General features: G+C 40.2%; 1 long non-coding RNA gene across 1 annotated transcript; it reads left to right on the top strand.

The window, feature by feature from the left end:
* The first annotated feature begins 212 nt into the window (after positions 1-212).
* LOC138843491 (uncharacterized) lies at positions 213-10,320 on the top strand. The gene is made up of 3 exons (XR_011378257.1): positions 213-263; positions 8,557-8,723; positions 10,186-10,320. It is a non-coding gene; the product is annotated as an uncharacterized lncRNA (long non-coding RNA).
* The last annotated feature ends 11,711 nt before the right edge of the window (positions 10,321-22,031 follow it).

The following is a 22,031-nucleotide window of genomic DNA, read 5'->3' as shown; positions in this document are numbered from 1 at the left end:
ATGGCTTAATGGTGGAGGCTTGATCCAAGAATGGTGTTTGAGGGCTGGGCCCATCGAAAGGTCTTCAGGTCACTAGGGGATTTGTCCCCCATTGTCTTGTGAGGGGGTTGGTTATATAAGATGAGTTACATCGAGCTATTATTCTCTTTCTGCTTCCTGATTCACCGTGTGATCTTTTCATGGCACATGTTCCACCGTTTCTCATCTTCTTTAGATGCCAGACCAATGAAATAACCTGATTTGGACTGTGAACCTTCAAAACTGTGAGTGAAAACAATCCTTTTCCTTTATAAATTAGGTTTTCTAGTATTTTAGTTATAGTAATGAAAAGCTGACTAATACATGGGGAAATAGCAGAGGAATGAAACTTATAAGAAGAACCAGATGTAAACTCTAAAATAGAGAATTACAAGAAATGAAAATAGAAACCTGTTAAAATGAAATGAATACTATGAGAAACGGTGACTTGATCAGTCCTTGCCCTGACTGTTGATGAACAACTTAATACGTTATCCCTCTTAGTATTTTTTTTGTTTGTTCTACTTAATACTATTGGTTGAATTCTGTAATTAATACACAATTATTCTTAGGTGTTGAAACTTAACTGAAAAGTGATCCCTGTTAAATATAAGAGTGGGAATAAGAGAGGGAAGAGATGTACAATTTGGGACATGCTCAATCGGACTTGCCCCAAACGGTAGAGTTAGAAACATACCAGGGGATTCCAATACAATCCCATCAAGGTGGCATGTACCAATGCCATCTCACTAGTCCCAGTGATCAATTTCTGTTCACAATTGATCATAATGATAGGTCTAAGAGTCAAAGGGATCACATAAACAAGACTAGTGTCTGCAAATACTAACTGATAGAATAAAAAAGGGAGAGAATGATCCAACATGGGAAGCAGGATACACAGCAGACTCATAGAAGGGCAGATGTCCTAAACAGCACTCTGGCCTCAGAATCAGCCCTTAAGGCATTTGGATCTGGCTGAAGAGCCCATGAGAGTAGTTTAGGCATGGAAAGCCAAGACACTCTGGGGGAAAAAAAAATGACCTAAACGAAAGATCTCTGAGGGTGAGATCCCAGTGGAAAGAACAGGTCTTCAAAGAAGGAGGTACCTTTCTCTGAAGGGAGGAGAGAACTTCCACTTTGACTATGACCTTGTCTAAATATGATCAGAGTCGGTGAACTCAAAAGGCTTCCATAGCCTTGGAAACTCATGACAAGAGCCTAGGGTGATTACTGAAGCCATAAACAAGAGTTTCAATTTGTTAAGTCAACAACAGGAGTCACTGTGCACTTACTCCTCATGTAGGATCTCTGTCCTTAATGTGTTGTCCAATGTGAATTAACGGTATAACTAGTACTGAAAGAGTATTTTACACTTTATGTTCTGTGTGGGTGCAAACTGTTGAAATCTTTACTTAATATATACTAAATTGATCTTCTGTATATCAAGATAATTGAAAATGAATCTTGATGTGAATGGAAGGGGAGAGGGAGCGGGAGATGGGAGTGTTTTGGGTGAGAGGGATGTTATGGGGGGGGCAAGCCATTGTAATCCATAAACTGTACTTTGGAAAATTATATTTACTAAATAAAAGTTTTAAAAAAAAACATTATTCCCAAAGTCCTAGCTGATAAAATTCAAGAAAACTAAGGTAAACACATGAGAAAGGATGAAATAAAATTGTGTATTTGCAGGCAATGAGTTGAAATCATCAAATGTTGGCAGAGCTCTGGAGTTCCAATTGTGGTATAGTTGTGCAATGGAATATTACTGAACAATATAAAATAATCATCTACTGTTGCAACTATACAGATTCATCCAGATCTTTAGATTCCATTTAAAGAAACTTCCACAGTAGTTAGATGGAATCCATTGTGCTCAAAATCAGAACAGTCTCTGCCTGTGTGGGGCTGTCCCTGCCTGTATGGGATAGTCTACGGAAGACAGTCTGGAATCTGGCACAAGAACACTTTCTAGGATGCAAATAATACTTAATACCCTGATTTGGATGCTTTTGTATGATATCATCAAAATGTCCATTCTCCCAAAAGCAATTTATAGATTCAATGCAATACCAATCAAGATACCGAAGACCTTCTTCTCAGATCTGGAAAAAATGGTGCTGAAATTTATATGGAGACACAGGAGACGTCGAATAGCTAAAGCAATCTTGTACAACCCAAATGAAGCTGGAGGCATCACAATACCAGATTTCAGGACATACTACAGGGCAGTTGTAATCAAAACAGCATGGTACTGGTACAGAATCAGATGGATAGACCAATGGAACAGAATTGAAACACCAGAAATCAACCCAAACATCTACAGCCAACTCATATTTGATCAAGGATCCAAAACCAATCCTTGGAGTAAGGACAGTCTATTCAATAACTGGTGCTGGGAAAACTGGATTTCCACGTGCAGAATCATGAATCAAGACCCCTACCTTTCACCTTACACAAAAATCCACTCAACATGGATTAAAGACCTAAATCTATGACCTGACACCATCAAATTATTAGAGAGCATTGGAAAAACCCTGCAAGATATAGATACCGGCAATGACTTCTTGGAAAACATCCCAGAAGCACAGGCAGTCAAAGCCAAAATGAACTATTGGGATTGCATCAAATTGAGAAGTTTCTGTACTGCAAAAGAAACAGTCAGGAAAGTGAAGAGACAACCGACAGAATGGGAAAATATATTTGCAAACTATGCAACTGATAAAGGTTGATAACCAGAATCTACAAAGAAATCAAGAAACTCCACAAGATCAAAACAAACAATCCACTTAAGAGATGGGCCAAGGACCTCAATAGACATTTTTCAAAAGAGGAAATCCAAATGGCCAACAGACACATGAAAAAATGTTCAAGATCACTAGCAATCAGGGAAATGCAAATCAAAACCACAATGAGGTTCCACCTCACCCCAGTTAGAATGGCTCACATTCAGAAATCTACCAACAATAGATGCTGGCGAGGATGTGGGGAAAAAGGGACACTAACCCACTGTTGGTGGGAATGCAAACTGGTTAAGCCACTATGGAAGTCAGTCTGGAGATTCCTCAGAAACCTGAATATAACCCTACCATTCAACCCAGCCATCCCACTCCTTGGAATTTACCCAAAGGAAATTAAATTGGCAAACAAACAAGCTGTCTGCACATTAATGTTTATTGCAGCTCAATTCACAATAGCTAAGACCTGGAATCAACCCAAATGCCCATCAACAGTAGACTGGATAAAGAAATTATGGGACATGTACTCTATAGAATACTATACAGCAGTCAAAAACAACGAAACCCAGTCATTTGCAACAAGGTGGAGGAATTTGGAAAACATCATGCTGAGTGAATTAAGCCAGTCCCAAAGGGACAAATATCATATGTTCTCCCTGATTGGCGACAACTAACTGAGCACCAAAGGGGAAACTTGTTGAAGTGAAATGGACACTATGAGAAAACGTGACTTGATCAGCTCTTGTCCTGACGGTTGATGTACAATGTAATACTTTATCCATTTCAGTATTTTTTTTTTTTTGTTCTAGTACCATTGGTTGAACTCTGTAATTAACACACAATTATTCTTAGGTGTTTAAATTTGAACTGAAAAGTAATCCCTGTTAGGAATTTGGAAAACATTATGTTGAGTGAAATAAGCCAATCCCAAAGGGACAAATACCACTTGTTCTCCTTGATAGGTGACAACTAACTGAGCACCAAAAAGGAAACCTGTTAAAGTGAAATGAACACTATGAGAAACGGTGACTTGATCAGCCCTCACCCTGACTGTTGATGAGCAGCTTAATATGTTATCCCTCTTAGTATTTTTTTTTTGTTTGTTCTACTTAATACTTTTGGTTGAATACTGTAATCAATACACAATTCTTAAGTGCTGAAACTTAACTGAAAAGTGATCCCTGTTAAATATAAGAGTGGGAATAAGAGAGGGAGAAGATGTATAATTTGGGACATGCTCGAGCTGACTTACCTCAAACAGTAGAGTTAGAAACATACCAGGGGATTCGAATTCAATCCCATCGAGGTGGCATGTACCAATGCCATCTCACTAGTCCCAGTGATCAATTTCTGTTCACAATTGATCAAAATGATAGGACTAAGAACCAAAGGGATCACATAAACAGGAATAGTGTCTGCAAATACTATCTGATAGAAGCAAAAAGGGAGAGAATGATCCAACATGGGAAGTGAGATACACAGCAGACCCATAGAATGACAAATGTCCTAATAGCACTCTGGCCTCATAATCAGCCCTTAAGGCATGCAGATCCGGCTGAAATGCCCATGAGAGTATTTCAGGCATGGAAAGCCAAGACACTCTGGGGGAAAAAAAAATGACCTAAACGAAAGATCTCTGAGGGTGAGATCCCAGTGGAAAGAACAGGTCTTCTAAGAAGGAGGTACCTTTCTCTGAAGGGAGGAGAGAACTTCCTCTTTGACCATGGCCTTGTCTAAAAATGATCAGAGTCATTGAACTCAGGGGGCTTTCATAGCCTTGGCAGCTCATGACAAGAGCCTAGGGTGATTACTGAAGCCATAAACAAGAGTTTCAATTTGTTAAGTCAACAACAGGAGTCACTGTGCACTTACTCCTCATGTAGGATCTTTGTCCTTAGTGTGCTGTACATTGAGATTTAATGCTATAACTTGTACTCAAACAGTATTTTTCACTTTGTGTTTCTGTGTGGGAGCAAACTGTTGAAATCTATACTTAATGTATGCTAAACTGATCTTCTGTATATAAAGAGAATCGAAAATGAATCTTGATGTGAATGGAAGGGTGAGGGAGTGGGAAAGGGGAGGGTTGCGGGTGGGAGGGACATTATGGGGGGGAAGCCATTGTAATCTATATTCTGTACTTTGGAAATTTATATTCATTAAATAAAAGTTAAAAAAAAAGAAAAAATTTTTTTAAACTTGAGCATTTCATTCTCTCACAGTGTTGAAGCCTGACATTGTGGGTTTTATTTATTTATTGATTTTTAAAGATTTATTTATTTATTTGAAAGGCAGAGTTATAAAGAAGGGGGGGTGAGAGAGAGATAGAGAGAGAGAGAGAGGTCTTTCATCTGCTGATTCACTCCCCAGATGGCTGCAACAGTAGGAGCTATGCCGATCTGAAGCCAGGAACCAGGAGCTTCCTCTAGGTCTCCCATATGGGTGCAGGGGCCCAAGGACTTGTGCCATCTCCTAGTGTTTTCCCAGACCACAGCAGTGAGCTGGATAGGAAGTGGAGCAGCCGGGACTCAAACTTCAGATGGTGGTTTTACCCACTACCCCATAGTGCTGGCCCCAAAGAAATAAATCTTTTTTAAAAAATCACACTTTAATTACCATGGATTTTTGTGTTTGGTGGATGTTAAGGAAGGGTGCTACAATGTTCTGATTTGGGATACTAAATACTAAGAGCAAAATGCAATTCAAGTTCATTAAAGCAGATAAAGAAGAAAGTTCCACTATAGAACCTAGGATGCCACTATTGAAAAAAAAACTTTAAAGGTAATCTTGTACTAATTTCTCATTCTAGGCATGAAAAAACACAGGCTCAGAGAAAAGAAATGACTTACCCAAAGTCATGCAGTGGAAGAATGTTGATGATAAACCAGGTGTTTGGCCTTTTCTCCAAATTTTCTCTCAACAATGTTACCTGATTCACCTTGTCACATTTTCATCTGTCAAAGTCACAACCCAATAACACTGTCTCTCATCATAGTGGGCATCTATGAGCCAGGAATGATGAGATGCAGGCAGGTTCTAGATTCAGTTGGGTGTATGGTCTGGGTGGGTGCCAGGCCATAGGAGTCACAAAATGTTTAGTTTGGTGAGACTCCCATAACCACCATTAGGCATTGTTTTTTGGCCAGGCGCTTTTGCTTTCCAAGGATTGTGGGGAAGTCATATGAGGGGACTTTAAACCCTTCATGGAAAATAGAATTGAAAGTGTATTTTGTGTGGATCTTTCATATTGTACATTTTCCATGAAATTTCAGATACCTCTTGTACTGAAATTGGTGCAATGGGTGAGCAGGTATTGAAATAGATATGCAGAGTATCAAGGGAGCACAGATGCTTCAACTTAGCCAAGAGAGTTCTGGAAAATTTCCTCAGAGGCATTGACATATGTGATCCATCTTGATGACAATCAGGTGAGAGGAGTGAAAGAAAGGAGAGAGAGGGTTTTAGAACAGGAAACCCACCTGGCCAAGGATAGGCAAAAGCTCACTGCCTCTCAGATGGACTGTCCTTTTGTTGTCAGATTTGAACCTCATTGTTTTTATGCCCCAATATCTTCTTGGTTCCATGTATAGGCACCCATGACCACTTTACAAATTCATTGCTTTAAAGTGTTTCTTTTCCTTGTATATGTCTTCCCACTTGCTTTCTGGATCCACACACTTGCTGCCCGCCCCAGCATGGAGATCTGTCCCTACTCAAAGAGCCAGGCTGTCTAGGGAGAAGATGGATGCATAGAAGGTCAGGAGGAAAGGTTGGAGCAACAGGCACCATGCGGTTCCTGAAGTTCCTCAGATATCTTGATAAGGTGTTTGAAGTCTATGCAAAAGGTTATGGAAACCATTGAGGCATTTTCATTCCAGGAGATACATGATTAGATTTATGCTACGTAGAGATCATTGTGGGAAGGATGAATTGGAGGGGTCACGTCTGATGGCAGCAAGAATGAATGGGAGGCTATGAGAATTATCCACACAAGAATTATTGTGTGCCTGAACTAAGACTGCAATTGCTGAGAGTAGAGTGAAGATGATGTGTATTAGTTATGTTGTTAGACTAGAGAGACCATAGTGAGTGGTTATAACTAGGGAATCTTTCAGTTCGTTTGATGAATTCCAAGTGGCCATTTTGTTTCTGTTGTTCTTTCATTCTTTGTTAAATGTGACATTCAACTTCTAAACCCCTCACAACAAATTGGTAAAAGAACTTAGCCCATATATTGGCATATCCTTATTAGATGTTAGCCGTGCAACAGAAAAGATGGGAGATTCTGATATTCTTAGCATATATCTGATTTAGGGAGGGAGTAATCCCATTTCCAGTCAGTTGTATTGTATTAGTCAGAGTTCTTCAGAGATGCGGCATCTATAAGATACGTAAATATGAAGGAGGATTTATTAGAGTAAGTGGCTCATCCAGTTTCGGCAGCTAAGAAGGCCCGTGTCAAGTCATCTGTAGGCTGGAGCCCCCAGGATGACGGCAGTGTGGCTCAGTCTGAGGACCACAGAACCAGGGAGGCCAAGAGTGCAGCTCTCAGTTGGAGGTTGACAGCCTCAGTGCTAGGAAGGAGGTTGCTCTCATAAGTCCTGGAGTCCAGAGGGCAGCAACTGCCATCCAAGGCAAGAGCCAAGTGTGTCAAGGCTTCCAGAGTGCGAGACTAATTCATTTCTGCAGTCTCCGCAGTCTCCCAGCAGCTGATGGTGCCTGTCCACACTGAGGCCTGGTTTTTTCCATGGAGTCCATTCAGACTTGCATGTAAATATCGCCTGGAAACACCTTTGCAGACACACCCAAAATAACGATCTTCCAGGCTTTCCTTGATCCAACTTGACACAATAAAATTAATCATCACTTCCATTTAGGAGGATGGTACGGTTTTAAGAACTTCAATAGAGGCAGGCACTGCGGCTCACTAGGCTAATCCTCCGCCTTGCAGCACCGGCACACCGGGTTCTAGTCCCGGTCAGGGCGCCGGATTCTGTCCCGGTTGCCCCTCTTCCAGGCCAGCTCTCTGCTGTGGCCAGGGAGTGCAGTGGAGGATGGCCCAGGTGCTTGGGCCCTGCACCCCATGGGAGACCAGGAGAAGCACCTGGCTCCTGGCTCCTGCCATCGGATCAGCGTGGTGCGCTGGCCGCAGCACGCCGGCCGCGGTGGCCATTGGAGGGTGAACCAACGGCAAAGGAAGACCTTTCTCTCCGTCTCTGTCTCTCTCTCTCTCTCACTGTCCACTCTGTCAAAAAAAAAAAAAAAGAACTTCAATAGAACTACAGCCTATTTTAATGATGATTTCATCTGAATATAAATCAGAATTCAGCAAGATCAGAATTTGTCTTTGAAAAGCACTAGACTTACAATGTTCTTTTGAGATTTTCTTCTCTATGCTGTTCCCTTCATGAATAGCCGAGTAGGTTGGTAGAAGTATTCCTCAAACCTGTATGGCAAAGAGGCAGGATATTTGGTTAGTACAAGGCAATGCATTCTTTCATTCAAGGTGAACCTTATTGCTCTACTTCTCTGCTCTGTTTTATGTGTTTTCAATTGTGTGAACTCCTGTTTAGAAAAGTTTGATACATAGCTCATAGAAAGTATTTTCATTTGGAAGAGTAGTTAAGAGAAAAAACTTAGTAGTGAAGAGTAGTTGTCCTCATGTGACTTTTATATCATTGTTACTGGTCAAAGAACAAGGCCTACTGGTCTTTCTAACCTTAATACTAAAACAATTTTCCTTTAGAGACAAATTTTTAAAAGAGAGGTATTTATTTGACAAGTTTTTTTACTTCTACAGGCAGTCACATTGCTGAAAGCAAAACTGGAGAAAAAAATCCCATAGGCACAGAGCCAACTTTGAAGGTGGGACCCTACTGAGTTTCAACCAAACGCACTGACAAGGCACCACAGGTGGACTCCACATGGGAGGATGAAACAATGTGATTGTGAAGGTCATGTTGACAGGTCCGTATCCATAATCTATTCTTCTTAAATTTTATCTGTGCATCTGGTACGTATTTATGCATGTACTTTTACTGCAGGAGCTTAGAGTTTTTTAAGTAGGTCAAGAATATCTATGCTGTAAAACCTTCTGATGGGGAGAGATGGCGAGGTGGTGTGACTGTGATGGCCAACGCTAGGGGCCTTGGACCATGCAGACCCTTGCTTGAGTATCTGAGGTTGTTTGGGATCCCTGCCTCTAAGAATAGGGTTACCACAGACTGAAGCACCAGTACTGTAAAAGCCAAGAAAAGTTCTAGTATTGGAGATTTTGTTAAAGAAAGGAGTTGAAAACCACATGGTCAGTACCAAGGCAATGGTTCTCTGCTTCTATTGCCCATGAGAAGCTAAAAGGAATAATTTGGGAATGGGAGATACAGAGACAAGTAGCATGGGCAGTCATGACTTATAGTGTAGAAGAATGTCAACCCAAGGGTGTGTGATTGTCTCTGTTGAGCACAATTCTGGGCCAGTGTCTTAGTCTGTTTAAGTCACTCTTCAGCAAATGCACTATCTGAACAATTTCTCAGTGTGTGATTAACATAGATAAATATCCATATTATCATCATTGTGAATGGCGAATGAGCCCCCAAGGAGAGCTGCTACATTTCTCATGTTTTCTAGTAGAGGGTTAGAGTCTTGTGTCAGGGGACACAGTGTGACCCAGAGTAAGAGTTCAGAGCAGCTCTTTAGCTCAGGGTGAATCACTGTCTGACTTTCAAGCTATAGCTAACTGCATTGTTTGGACAGCTTCAGAGGTCCTTTCCTCATGCCGAGTCCTTTCACTCCCTGTTATTGTCCAGTACCTGGGTTGGCTCTGCTTTTTATTGAAACACATCAGGTATCTTTTTGCTTAGTATCTTACTTTCTCCCTCCCTCCCTTCCCCTGGATAGCCCTCTATCTTCTTTGTTTCTTCCTTCCTTTCTTCTTCCTCCTCCTTCTTATTGTTGTTATCTTCTTTCCTATTCTCTTCTCCTCCTTTCCCTCCCCTCCCCTCCCCTCCCATCTTTCCTGTCCTTTCCTCTCCTCTCCCCACCTTTCCACTCTTCTCCTACTGTCTTCTCTCTCGCTATCCCCTGAACTTTCTAAAGTTGTAGTTCAGCATTCTTTGTGCCATTTTGTAGATGTTCAACCTTTGGCAACTTTTTAATTGTTTTTATGTCTCAGTTTTCTCATCTAAAATATGGAGAAAATGAATGTGAGTTTTAAAAATCACGTGTTTTGAGAATATTGCTTCTTATCATATTGAGCAAAGAAATGAGCAATAAAAATGGTTTCTGGAATCTTGTGTCAACAAATTTGCTGTGATTCCCTATCGTGTCACCAATGTTTTTGGTTTTACAACTTTGAACAGCCAGGTTCAAGAGCAGTTATACTCTCAAGCTATTCATGGTATTGATTAGTTGCCTTTTATTCATGTTGTAGAACATGACACCTAGGGCTATCTCTGGAGGAAATTTGTATCTATGTATCCAGCGGTCCCAGGTGAGTAAATGAAGATGAACCTGTTGATGTAGCCTTGTCTCCTGGTTTCCAGAGGGTGAAAACTCCCTGCTAGATGTGTGTTGTGTGTTGTGTGCTAGAAGTTGTCTTGTGCCACTTTACAGGATGTGGAATGTGAGGGATTGTCAGTATTCTGCAAGCACCATCACAACCAAGCCATGGGCAAGGTTGGGTGTGGAGACCATGTCCTAACGTGAGACAGACTTCACCCTTGATGGAACCCTGGGGTGCCATGGGTGCCCCCAGAGTCAGTCACTGAGCTGCCACTAGGGGGTGCCATATGGACATAGCTATGCTGGAGCTCAGTATTTGTGACCCTGACTCTGAGACGATCCAAAGCTAGCCTTGGAAGCTCTTTGTGTAGATGAGAGAACTGCTGAAAAGGAAGAAAGCTGGGGGAAATCCAGAAGGAAAGGTCTTTGATAGAAATAATAGTGATGATAGCTCTCATTTATTGAGCACTTAATCAAGAGGCAGGTATGGTTTAAGTGTATTGATCTTGCTTATCATCACAATCACCCAATGAAAACCTTCATTTTTTTCATAAAACAGATAAAAAGGCGCCTAGAGAAGCTCACTCAGGGTTATACAGTTTTTTTTTTTTTTTTTTGGACAGGTAGAGTTATAGACAGTGAGAGAGAGAGACAGAGAGAAAGGTCTTCCCTCTGCTGGTTCACTCTCCAAATGGCCACTACAACCGGTATGCTGTGCCGATCCGAAGCCAGGAGCCAGGTGCTTTCTCCTGGTCTCCCATGTGGGTGCAGGGCCCAAGCACTTGGGCCATCCTCCACTGCCCTCTTGGGCCACAGCAGAGAGCTGGCCTGGAAGAGGAGCAACCAGGACTAGAACCTGGAGCCCATAGGGTTATACAGTTTTAAGTGGAGGAGCTGGTGTTTAATCCTGGGCCATCTGAATGCAAATTCTCCTTCATCTGCCTTCTTACATCTCAACCCTGGTAATGCAGAGTGGGGAAGCACTGAGGTTATCTATTACAGAGAACAATGTGAAACAGCAGTAGGGCAGATGGGATGGAGTTCCAAAGGCCCAACAAACCTGAAATGTATCTTTGCATGTATCCTCCTATTCTGGGTGATTTGAGCCAAAGTTCGATGTTTCCAACTGTCATCCAGTTACTATAGTTGTAGAATGTGGAATGGGTTTTTGTGGATTGTTATCTGTCCAGAAAAAAAGTCTTTGCTGGGAGAAAGAAGTTGACGGAGTTCAGGACATACCACCCCAAGTAGATTGCTTTGAACTTCAAACCAATGGCACACAGGGAACTGCAAACGCAGGGAAAGGCTTTCTCTGAACTTTCCTTTTCTGCCTAAAGATAGGCCCTCCAAAAGGAACTCAGTTGTCATTAATCCTTTCTCCAGGAATCTTATCAACCAAGGAATAAAGGTGAACCCTTTTCACAGGAAAGGAGACTCAAGGTCAACAGTATGCTTTGGTTTAGGGTAGCATCTATTCTTCTGGAGGTCCATTCATCTGTCCCCCAAATCAGTCACTCTTTCCTGAGTCACCTACATGCCCCTGCTGTCTCCCCTGTGGAGAGAGTGTATATAAGTTTCTGGATCTCCCTGAGTATTGCACATTCATTTTTCTTTTGTGTGCTGTTCCTGTGCATGTAATAAATTTATATACCTTTTCTCCTGTTCATCTGTCTACCAAGAGCTTCTTTCATAGATTTGGTTATTGAACCCTTACAGGGTAAAGAAAAAGTTTTCCCTTCTCTACAAGGGTAAAACAAGAACCTGTGAGAATCTGACTCTCTCTGATTTTCCTATCAGACAGAGATTCTGGCAACACTGAACGTACATACGTCGGTAAGCGCAATTCCAGACTGGAGATGATAGAAGTTGAATCATGCACATTATCTGAGAACTGTTGCTTGAAGGAGGTGTTTCCAGGTCTGAGGTCTTAGAGGAAAAGCCTTACCTTGTGTTATGCAGGTGCAGCTGAAGTTATGGGAAGAGAGGACGTGTCTAGGCTGGAACCTTGGGGATAATCAACATTTAAAAAGCAGATAAGTTGGATACTTTAAGGAACCCTAGAAGGTGTTTGTTGAAAAGTAGGGAAAAAGTGGTTACCAAGACAAAAGAAAGAAAGGAAATCAAATACTCCCCAGAAGTTTACTAAAATATGAACTGAAAAGAGTTCATTAGATTTTTTTAGCTCCGATTGTTGATAATTTTAACTGTTTTAACACAAGTCAGATTCTCCGGGGCCATGGAATAAGGTAAGCAGAGTAAATGCTGAGGGGCCATGGCTTTCTTCTGGGCACTCTTTTATGATACGTGTGGATAATGAAAGCAGAGGTATGAGAAGACGCCTGTTGAGAGCAGAGCATTCCTTGATGGGATCACAGCTAACGCGTGAATCCAACAACCTTGCTGATAGGAGACTAGGAATGACTCAGCTTGATATTACATCCAGTTCAGGACGTCCCAGTTTATGAATTTGGGAGGAGAATCACCCCAGAGGTTATAGGATCCTAACACAAGAGGCTGATTAGTGAGTAGGACGACCCGCTTAGGTACGGAGGCTGCCACTTCTCAGAACAGGCAACGCAGTGAACATGAACGAGAACTCCAGCTGTACCATGAGAAATTGAGTTTAGAAATCAAGATTTCCTGACACTGATTGAACGTTCAAATAGGCTATAAGAGTTCATAAGAAAAGTCTTCTTAGAGGCATCAGAAATGTGACATCTACAGTTTTTAAATAAGATCTTGAAGAGTAATGCTGAAGGTGATCTTGATTAAGCCTATTTGGGAGAGAGTAGTTGGCCAGTGGCTACGTTAGTTAAGAGGCTGTCTAAGCACCTCCCAACAGCTGTGTGCTGTCTCTTGCCAGCTGAGTTGAGCTGGTTTGACATGGACTGGTTGTTTGTAAGCCCCAGAGAGCCTTTCTGTATCTTAAACCCCAGAGCTGCTCACAGTACATCCTGTGCACTTCAAGTGTAGACGTAAGTAAATTTTAAAAATCCATCTGGCGTGAACTGATTCTAGAATTCTAGAATGTAAAATAATTTGGACAAAAGCAAAATTAAAGTGGAAATCTCAAAGTACAACATGTTCTCGTGTACTTTGGAGGCCACCAAATCTTTTTATTTTTGTTTCAAATTGAACTGAGCGGGTGGACTTGTTGGATAGTTTATATACTATTAACTATCTGGCAGCACTTTGAACTTTACCTGCCCTCACCCCCAATTATATATTTATTTTTGGTGGAAAATAATAGAAATTAACCATGTGATCTTTTTCCCAATACCTTTATGTTTTCTTAAGGATTTTTTGTTACTCTTCTATTAATTAAATTAATTTATTTGAGAAGCAGGAGGGAGAGAGAGAAAGTGGGAGAAAAAGAGTTATGATAAATTAAATTAATGTATTTGAGAGACAGAAATGAGTGAGGGAGAGAGAGAGAAAGAGAGAGATAAAGAGAGAGAGAGAGAGCACACATTCCTATCTGCTGGTTTACTCCTAAGTACTGCAATAGCTAGGCCTGGGTTGGGCAAAGTCAGGAGCCAGAACTCAATACAGGTCTCCCATGTGGGTGGTAGGAATTCAATTACTTGGGCCATAAATTCTGTCTCCTCGGGTTTGCATTAGTAGGAAGTTGGAGGTGGATATTGAACCCAGGTTCTCTGATATGGAATGTGGGCATTGTAATCAGTTTCTTAGCTGCTAGTCCAAATGACTGCTTCATTTTGCTGTTTTAAATAAGCAAAAATTTTATGAAAAATCTTTACAATGATATTTTTTCATACTTTGAATTATTTTATTGATATAATTACCATATCAGTAAAAATCTATGTGAAATGTGTTGATACAGATAGTATCAAACTCAAATACTTGTAAAAACAGAAAAAAAGAAAGAGAAAGTTTCACTTAATATAAACTTTGTTGTCATGATGATCCCTAAGTTTAATATTGTGGTAAGTTGGGAAAGGATGTTGATTTTTCTTTTACCTAATATAAATAGTTATTGAACCAGTGATAAACAAGATAAGTAGGCATTTCCGTGGCTAACTGTGTTTATGTGCTTGTATTCATCCATGTCTTCCATTCCATCCCTATCTTTAGATTATATATTTAAATTACTACCTTCAGAACAAAAACAACAATAAAACACTAGTTAAGGCAGTAGTAAAAATAACAGTTGTGCTGAATAGAGAAATTAGCTATCCTAGATTCATTAATTCATGGTAAATCCAATAAACTCATTCATTCTCAGATTACTCAATCATGTGGTAGCCACTCTGTGTTAGGAAGTGTGTTAAGAACTGACGATGAGGAACACACGTGTTCCCTGCATTCCAAAAGCATAATTTGTGGGATAAATAGAAAAAATTGAGGGAAGAATGCTAAAGACACCATCGGAAAAACTGTTGGAACCCATAAATGAATTCAGTTGCAGGATACTAAATCAACATGCAAAAACGGTAGTATTTCTATATGCAATAATGAAGTGACTGAAAAAGAAATTAGAAAGCAATTCCACTCACAATTGCAACACACATAAAATACCTAAGAATGAATGAAACCAAAGAAGTAGAAGATTATATAACATTGATGGAAGAAATTATAGAGGACACCAAAGAGTGGAAATTCATCCCATGCTCATGGGTTGCAAGAACTAAGGTTGTTAAAATGTCCATATTACCCGAATTATTTACAGATTCAGGGCAGTCCTCATTAAAATAATAATGCCATTCTTCACAGGAATAGAGAAAAGAACACCAAAATCCATATGGAATCACAAAAGACTCAGAATAGACAAAGCAATTCTGAGCAGAAAGAACAAAGATGGAGGCATCACAACACCTGTCTTCAAAATGTAATACAAAAATCTATCACCAAAACAACATGGAACTGGCATACAAGCCAGCAGAATAGAATATCCAGAAACTAATCCGTGTATTTAGTCAACTGATATTTTTTATAAAGGTTCCAATAACATATATTGTAGAAGGGACAGCCTTGTGAATAAATAGTGTGGAGAAAACCGGATATTCATATGCAGAAAAGAAAACTATACTCCTCACCTCTCACCCTATACAAAAGTTAACTCAGAGGCCAATGTAGTGCAGCAGATTAAGCCACTGCTTGCAACACATCACATACTGGAATGCTGGTTTGAGTCTTGGCTACTCTGCTTCCAATCCAACTTCCTGCTAATGCTCCTGGGAAGGCAGCAGAACATGGCCCAAGTGTTTGGGTTCATGCCACCCATGAGGGAGATCTGACTGGAATTCCTGGTTCTTAGTTTCAGCCTGGCCTAGCCCTGGCTCTTGCACCCATTTGGGGAGTGAACCAAGGGATGGAGAATCTCTCTCTCTGTCTCTCCCCACTTCTCTGTTACTCTGCCTTTCAAATAAATTAAGTAAATAAAACTTTAAAAAATCAACTCAAAATGCACCAAGGACCTAAGTATAAGAGCTGAAATTGCCGGCGCCATGGCTCACTAGACTAGTCCTCCGCCTTGCGGCGCCGGCACACCGGGTTCTAGTCCCGGTTGGGGCGCCGGATTCTGTCCCGGTTGCCCCTCTTCCAGGCCAGCTCTCTGCTGTGGCCAGAGAGTGCAGTGGAGGATGGCCCAAGTGCTTGGGTCCTGCACCCCATGGGAGACCAGGAGAAGCACCTGGCTCCTGTCATTGGATCAGCGCGGTGCGCTGGCCGCAGCGCACTGGCCGCGGCAGCCATTGGAGGGTGAACCAATGGCAAAAGGAAGACCTTTCTCTCTGTCTCTCTCTCTCAGTGTCCACTCTGCATGTCAAAAAAAAAAAAAAAAAAAAAAAAAAAAAAAAAAAAAAAAAAGCTGAAATTGTAAAACTACTAGAAAGAAAAACTTTGGATTATACTTTAAGTCATTGGTATAGGCAAAAACTTTTTTGGATAAGACACTTAAAATACAGGCAACAAAAGCAAGACTTGACAAATGGATTATATAAAACTTGAAAGGTTCTGCATAGCAAAAGAAGTGATCAACAGAATGAAGAGACTGCTTACAGAATTAGAGAAAATATTTGCAAACTATTAATTGGATGAGGGACTAATATATACAGAATATATAAGGAATGCAAACAGCTGAATAGAAAAAAATCCAATTAAAAATAGCCTGAATAGATACTTCTCAAAAGAAGAACTGTAAATGGCCAATAAATACAGGAAAACTCACCATAACTGATCATCGAGGAAATGCAAATCAAAATCGCAATATCTCACTCAGAATGGTTATTATCTAAAAGACAAAAAATAGCAAATTCTAGTGGAGTTGAAGAAAAAGGAAATCTTTACACAGTTGGTGAACATGAATAGTAGTATGGGTATTATGGAAAACAACTTGGAGTTTCCTTGAAAAACTGCAAATAGAACTGTGAAAGTCCCCAGCAATCCCACTGCTGGGTATATGGTTAGAGGAAATGAAATCATGTTATTAAAGAGATATTTGCAAACCTGTTTACTGCAATAAGATTCACAATAGCCTAGATAAGCAAGCAACCAAGCTGCCCATTGCCAAGTGAATGGTTAAAGATGTTTATCTACACTATGGAACGTTACTAATCCATAAAAATGGGTGGTTTCCTGTCATTTATGGCAACATGGTAACACTGGAGAGCCTTGTGCCAAATGAAATAAGCCAGGCAGAGAAAGACAAATTCCTACATGTGCCTTCTTACTTATGGAAGCTAAACAAGTTGGTCACATATACACAGAGAGTAGAATAGAGGTTAGAAATATAGGTAGTAAAGAACATAGAGAGAGACTGGACAATGGATGTGAAAACAAAGTTAGGTGAGAGTAATTAGTTCTAAAGCTGTAAGTACGGTAGGATAATTATTGGTTATAACACTTATTATGCATTTTGTAATAACTAGAGAAGAAGAGTTTCAAGATTCCAACCTAGAAACAATAATATTTGAGGAGATGGAGATGCTAATGACCCTGGCTTGACCAATCCATAGTGCATACATTAATTGAATTATCATACTATACCCCATGTAAGTACAAATACATGTCAGTTCCAAAATAAAAAGAAAAAAGAAAAAATCAACTTGCCCTAAATGAATGTGCTTATTAGTGGATCTTTAAGTCTGCTCTACTGATCTACATGAAACTACCCTTTGTAGTTTATATTGATAAGTCATTCAATTTTGCTTTTCTTTTTAAAGCTCATTTTGTTTACTTGATTTTCTGGGCATATCCACATTGACTTGAGGATCTGGGGACATGTCAATTTTTGTAAAAAACATGGTTGGGAATTTGAAAGGATTACATTGAATTGTAAGTCAATTTATGGCATAAGGTGAGCTCCATTATCATTGGATGTATTTCACTTTATTGACTTCTCCATTTTTCTTGGATTTTTTTGCTTGATGCTATTATAAATGGAATGCTTTTCTTCATCATATCGTCATTGTTGATTGATTTTATGTAAAAGTATAATTTAAAAATTACTATAAAATTTAATAATAGACATAATATTACTCTGTCTAGAAAAATAAGAGACAAATGAGTGTAATTATATTAGAAATCTTTGGGTTGCATGTGACAGAGACTCAACTTAAAGCAGCATGAGAAAAATAAGGAATTTATTGCCTTACATCTTACAGATGTTCCAAACAAATAAAGTATGAAAAAGCAGAGAGTTAGCCAAGCCTTGGGGACAATAGGCAATAGTAATTTTCCTTAGGCCTGAATTTCTCTCTTGTACTTCTGTGTCTTACCTCCTTTGCCCCTTAGCATAGGCCAAATATATTTTGTGTGGTGGTGAACTCATGACTTCAAATTTTTCTATTACCTAAAAAATTATCATTAATTATTTTTTGGAAATAACACGTAGCTGAATTATTTGGAAACATCATTTTAGGTCTTTTTAAATGTTTTGTATAAAGGGAGGAAGAGAGAGAGAGAGAAAGAGAGAGAGAATTTCCCATCCACTGATTTACTCTCTGAATGCCTACAACAGCCAGGGCTGGGTCAGACTGAAGCCCAGAGCCTGGAACTCAATCCATATCTCCCACATGGCTGGTGGAGCCCCACTACTTGGACCATCATCTGCTGCCTCCAGGTCTGCATGAACAGAAAGCTGGAACTGCAAGCAGAGCTGGGACTCAACCCCAGGCACTCTGATGTGGGTGCAGGCATAGCAGCTGTTGTCTGAACTAACATACCAATCTGCCAACCCATCTTTGTCTAACAAATGTATCTATTTGAGAGGCAGAGAGACAAGGATAGAGAGACAAACAAAGTGAGACCTCTTGTCTGCTGGTTCACTTGCCACACTTGTACAGCTGCTGCGGCTGCCGGGCCAGGCTGAAGGCAGGAGCCAAGAATTCATTCCTGGTGTCCCATGTAATGGCAGGGACCCAACCACCTGAATCATCACCCACTACATTCTGTAGTATGTATTAGCAGGAAGCTGGTATTGGAAGTGGGCCTCCTAACCAACAGCTTAACTGCTGGTCCAGACACCTGCTTCTTTATTTTTTTTTTTTATTTGACAGATGGAGTTAAAGAGAGAGAGAGAGAGAGAGAGAGAGAGAGAGAGAGAGAGAGAGAAAGGTCTTCATTCCATTGGTTCACTCCCCAAATGGCCAATCCAAAAGCCATGAGCCAGGTGCTTCCTCCTGATCTCCCACCCGGGTGCAGGCGCCCAAGCACTTGGGCCATCCTCTACTGCCTTCCTGGGCCACAGCAGAGAGCTGGACTTGAAGAGGAGCAATTGGGACTAGAACCCGGCACCCATATGGGATGCTGGCGCCGCAGGCGGAGGATTAACCAAGTGAGCCATGGTGCCGGCCCCCAGACACCTGCTTCTTGACCTCAAGCTCTTGACCATCAAGTCTATGCTTTCATAAAGGAGATGGACCAACTCACTTTGAAGCTTCAGTTTAAAAAATCCTTGAGATGTTCTCCAATCACCCCAGTTCATGCTGAGTTCACGTCCAGGTCAATCAGGTATGGCCATTGGGATAGGCTCAGGTAAGAATATGGCAGCTTTTAAAAAATTTAAGTTCAATTTATTTGAAATGCTGATAGGACACACACACGCACACACACGGGACGGGGGGGGGGCGGTCAAAGTCAGTAGCTTGCTTGGATGGCAAGACCTCCAAGGTGTGCGTCAGAAGAAATTCGAATTTGGAGTGAAGTGGAACTTGAACCCAAATACAGTTGTGAGCCTTTTCTGCTTCTTAACTTGCACTGAATGTGTCCCTGTGTGAGCTTATGAAATAGCTACGAGGACAGAGATGTGGAGGGCAATTGTGTAAGAAGAGTTGCACACCCATGAACCATATACATCCTAGCATTATGAGTGCCATGATAGAAATCAGAACATGTATAAGCAGGTCATAAAATGAGGCTTATTCTATTTGGGGGAATCAGATGATGTCATAGGCAAGAGGTGAGACTTGCATTTGGCTTTGAAATTTACTATTCTTCAGGAGAATTATGGGTTTGGGGGAGTGGGTAGAAGATGTAAGACAGGTAAGTAGGAGTATTTGGGTATTTGGAAATACAGTCAAGGCCAGAGCAGTGAGGATACTATGTTTCAGATTTTGTTCTGTAGACAAATACTAAAATGTTGTTTCTGAAAGAGGCACCTAAAAGTTGCTTTACATTGTTTCCAAGGTAAGAAAAATAAACCATACATACATCTTGTTTTTCTGCTCTATCATAATATAGATGATATCATTTCCTTAAAAGTATGGAAGTTCAACAGAATATTTATGCATACACATTATGTGGAATACATATGATTTCTGTAGAAGTTATAAGTAATGCTTTCCCATAAACCTTGCAATGTTGACAGGTAGTGTTAAACATGTCAGAAAACTGGCCTTGACTCTGGTGTCTGACCTATGGAAGAGGGAGGAAAAAGGACTTGAGAATTGGACCAGAGGATTGGGAAAGGCAAGACCCAGACTATGAGGTGGCTTTGAAAATAAATGAATGGAAGGTAAAGATCAGTTTTAAATTGGAAATGGAAAAACCACTTCTAGGAATAAATGGTTCTAGGAGCCTAAAAACATGGAACCGAATGAGGGTGGAAACAGTGATGACAATAAGGCTTTAGGTACTTCTACCCATATCCACTAGTTGCAGAGTTACATTATTTTATTATTTGCATTAATTGGACTTGAGAATTGGAATTTATGGTCAATGGTGCTAAATCACTACCCTCTGTTATGGGTTTTCATGTATTAACAATTGTCCAGTTAATTAGTAACCGCGTTGGCAGGAGCTGTGTCTTTTGTCTTTCAATATGACTAGCTCAGTGTTGAATGCATAGAACAATTTGTTGATTTACCTCTAAAACCTGACAAGTACATTTTATAAGATATGGTAGATATATATATTATAGTAAAATACATTTTAACTAATGTCTCCACTGGAAAATTAATTTAGGTAATCAAGATTTTTCTCTCAATAGTGGACTGATTCCTCACCTTCATAATCAGTGCAGTGGACCAAGACCAATACACAGTGTAGAATTTTTAGATATTTGGTTTTGGTTTGAGAAAGATTTACTTAAAGGGGAGCATATTTCAGGAGGACAGGACAAGTTTCCTTGGCAAGTTTGATATCAAGCTTTTGTTTTGTTATACTTGATTATGTACTTTGGCTGCGGAAACCAAACATATGTTCCAATCCAATTTAGTTCCTGCTCAGGGTGGTGCTCCTTATTTGTTCAAGAGTTTCAGAAGTAATTTTTTTTTTTTTTTTGCATTTACTCTGAGCATTCGACTCCATGTATTTCATGGAAAACAGGCACTCCAGGGATTTGCGTTTGAGTCATTACTTTCATAGTAGGCTATGCTTTTCAGTCATTTTTAGTGTGGCAAGTTGCATGTTGTATATTTCAAAGGACAACATATTTTACTCTGTTGGAGTCACATGCAATGTAAATATGTTTCCTGGCATAGATACAGAAACGTCAGTTAGACTCCTTACATGTCAGGGTTTAAGAAAAATGCATCTGTTCACTATCTAATTCTATTAAATCTCTATCTTTAATTTAAAGTTCATTAGCATACTTCATACTTTTCCTAAGAGAAAAATTCTTTTAGGATCTCAGTGTATGTACTTATTCAATGCAGTTCATGAATTTAAAATCTTGACAAAGATAATCATAAATCTGAGGTAAAAAACAGTTTGATAAAGGAGAAATATATTCTTTTAGACTTAAAAATTGATTTCATAGAACCATGATATCAAAAATTGAGTCGACAAACTCAATTGTTCAGCATAATTTCCTTCTGCATTTCTTTTCTTGTTTTAAAGATTTATTTATTTATTTGAAAGGTGGAATTACAGAGAGGCAGAGGCAGAAAGAGAAAGAGGTATTCCATCCACTGGTTCACTCCCCAAATGGCTGCAAATAGGTGGAGCTGGGTTGATCTGAAGCCAGGAGCCAGGAGCTTCTTCCAGGTCTCCCAATGTGTACAGGGGTCCAAGGACTTGGGCCATCTTCTACTGCTTTCCCAGGCCATAGCAGAGAGCTGGGTCAGAAGTGGAGCATCCGGGCCTCGAACCCAGTGCCCAGATGGGATGCTGGTGCTACAGGCAATGGTTTTTATCCAGTACACCACAGGGCCAGCCCCCCTTTTGCATTTCTTAAATGTTTTTCCTAATACGTCTGTTGGCTATGTGAATCATAGGATTCCCAATGATTTGATAAATGTGAAAATGAGGTTAATAAAGTTAGACTTGACAAAAGTCATCCAACAGTGAGTCACAAATGAGAATTACCCAACA

This window comes from Oryctolagus cuniculus, chromosome 8 (genome assembly GCF_964237555.1).
Source record: "Oryctolagus cuniculus chromosome 8, mOryCun1.1, whole genome shotgun sequence".
Classification (NCBI taxonomy): Eukaryota; Metazoa; Chordata; class Mammalia; order Lagomorpha; family Leporidae; genus Oryctolagus; species Oryctolagus cuniculus.
Note: the sequence above shows the minus strand (reverse complement) of the source record. Positions and strands in the feature narration are given on the sequence as shown.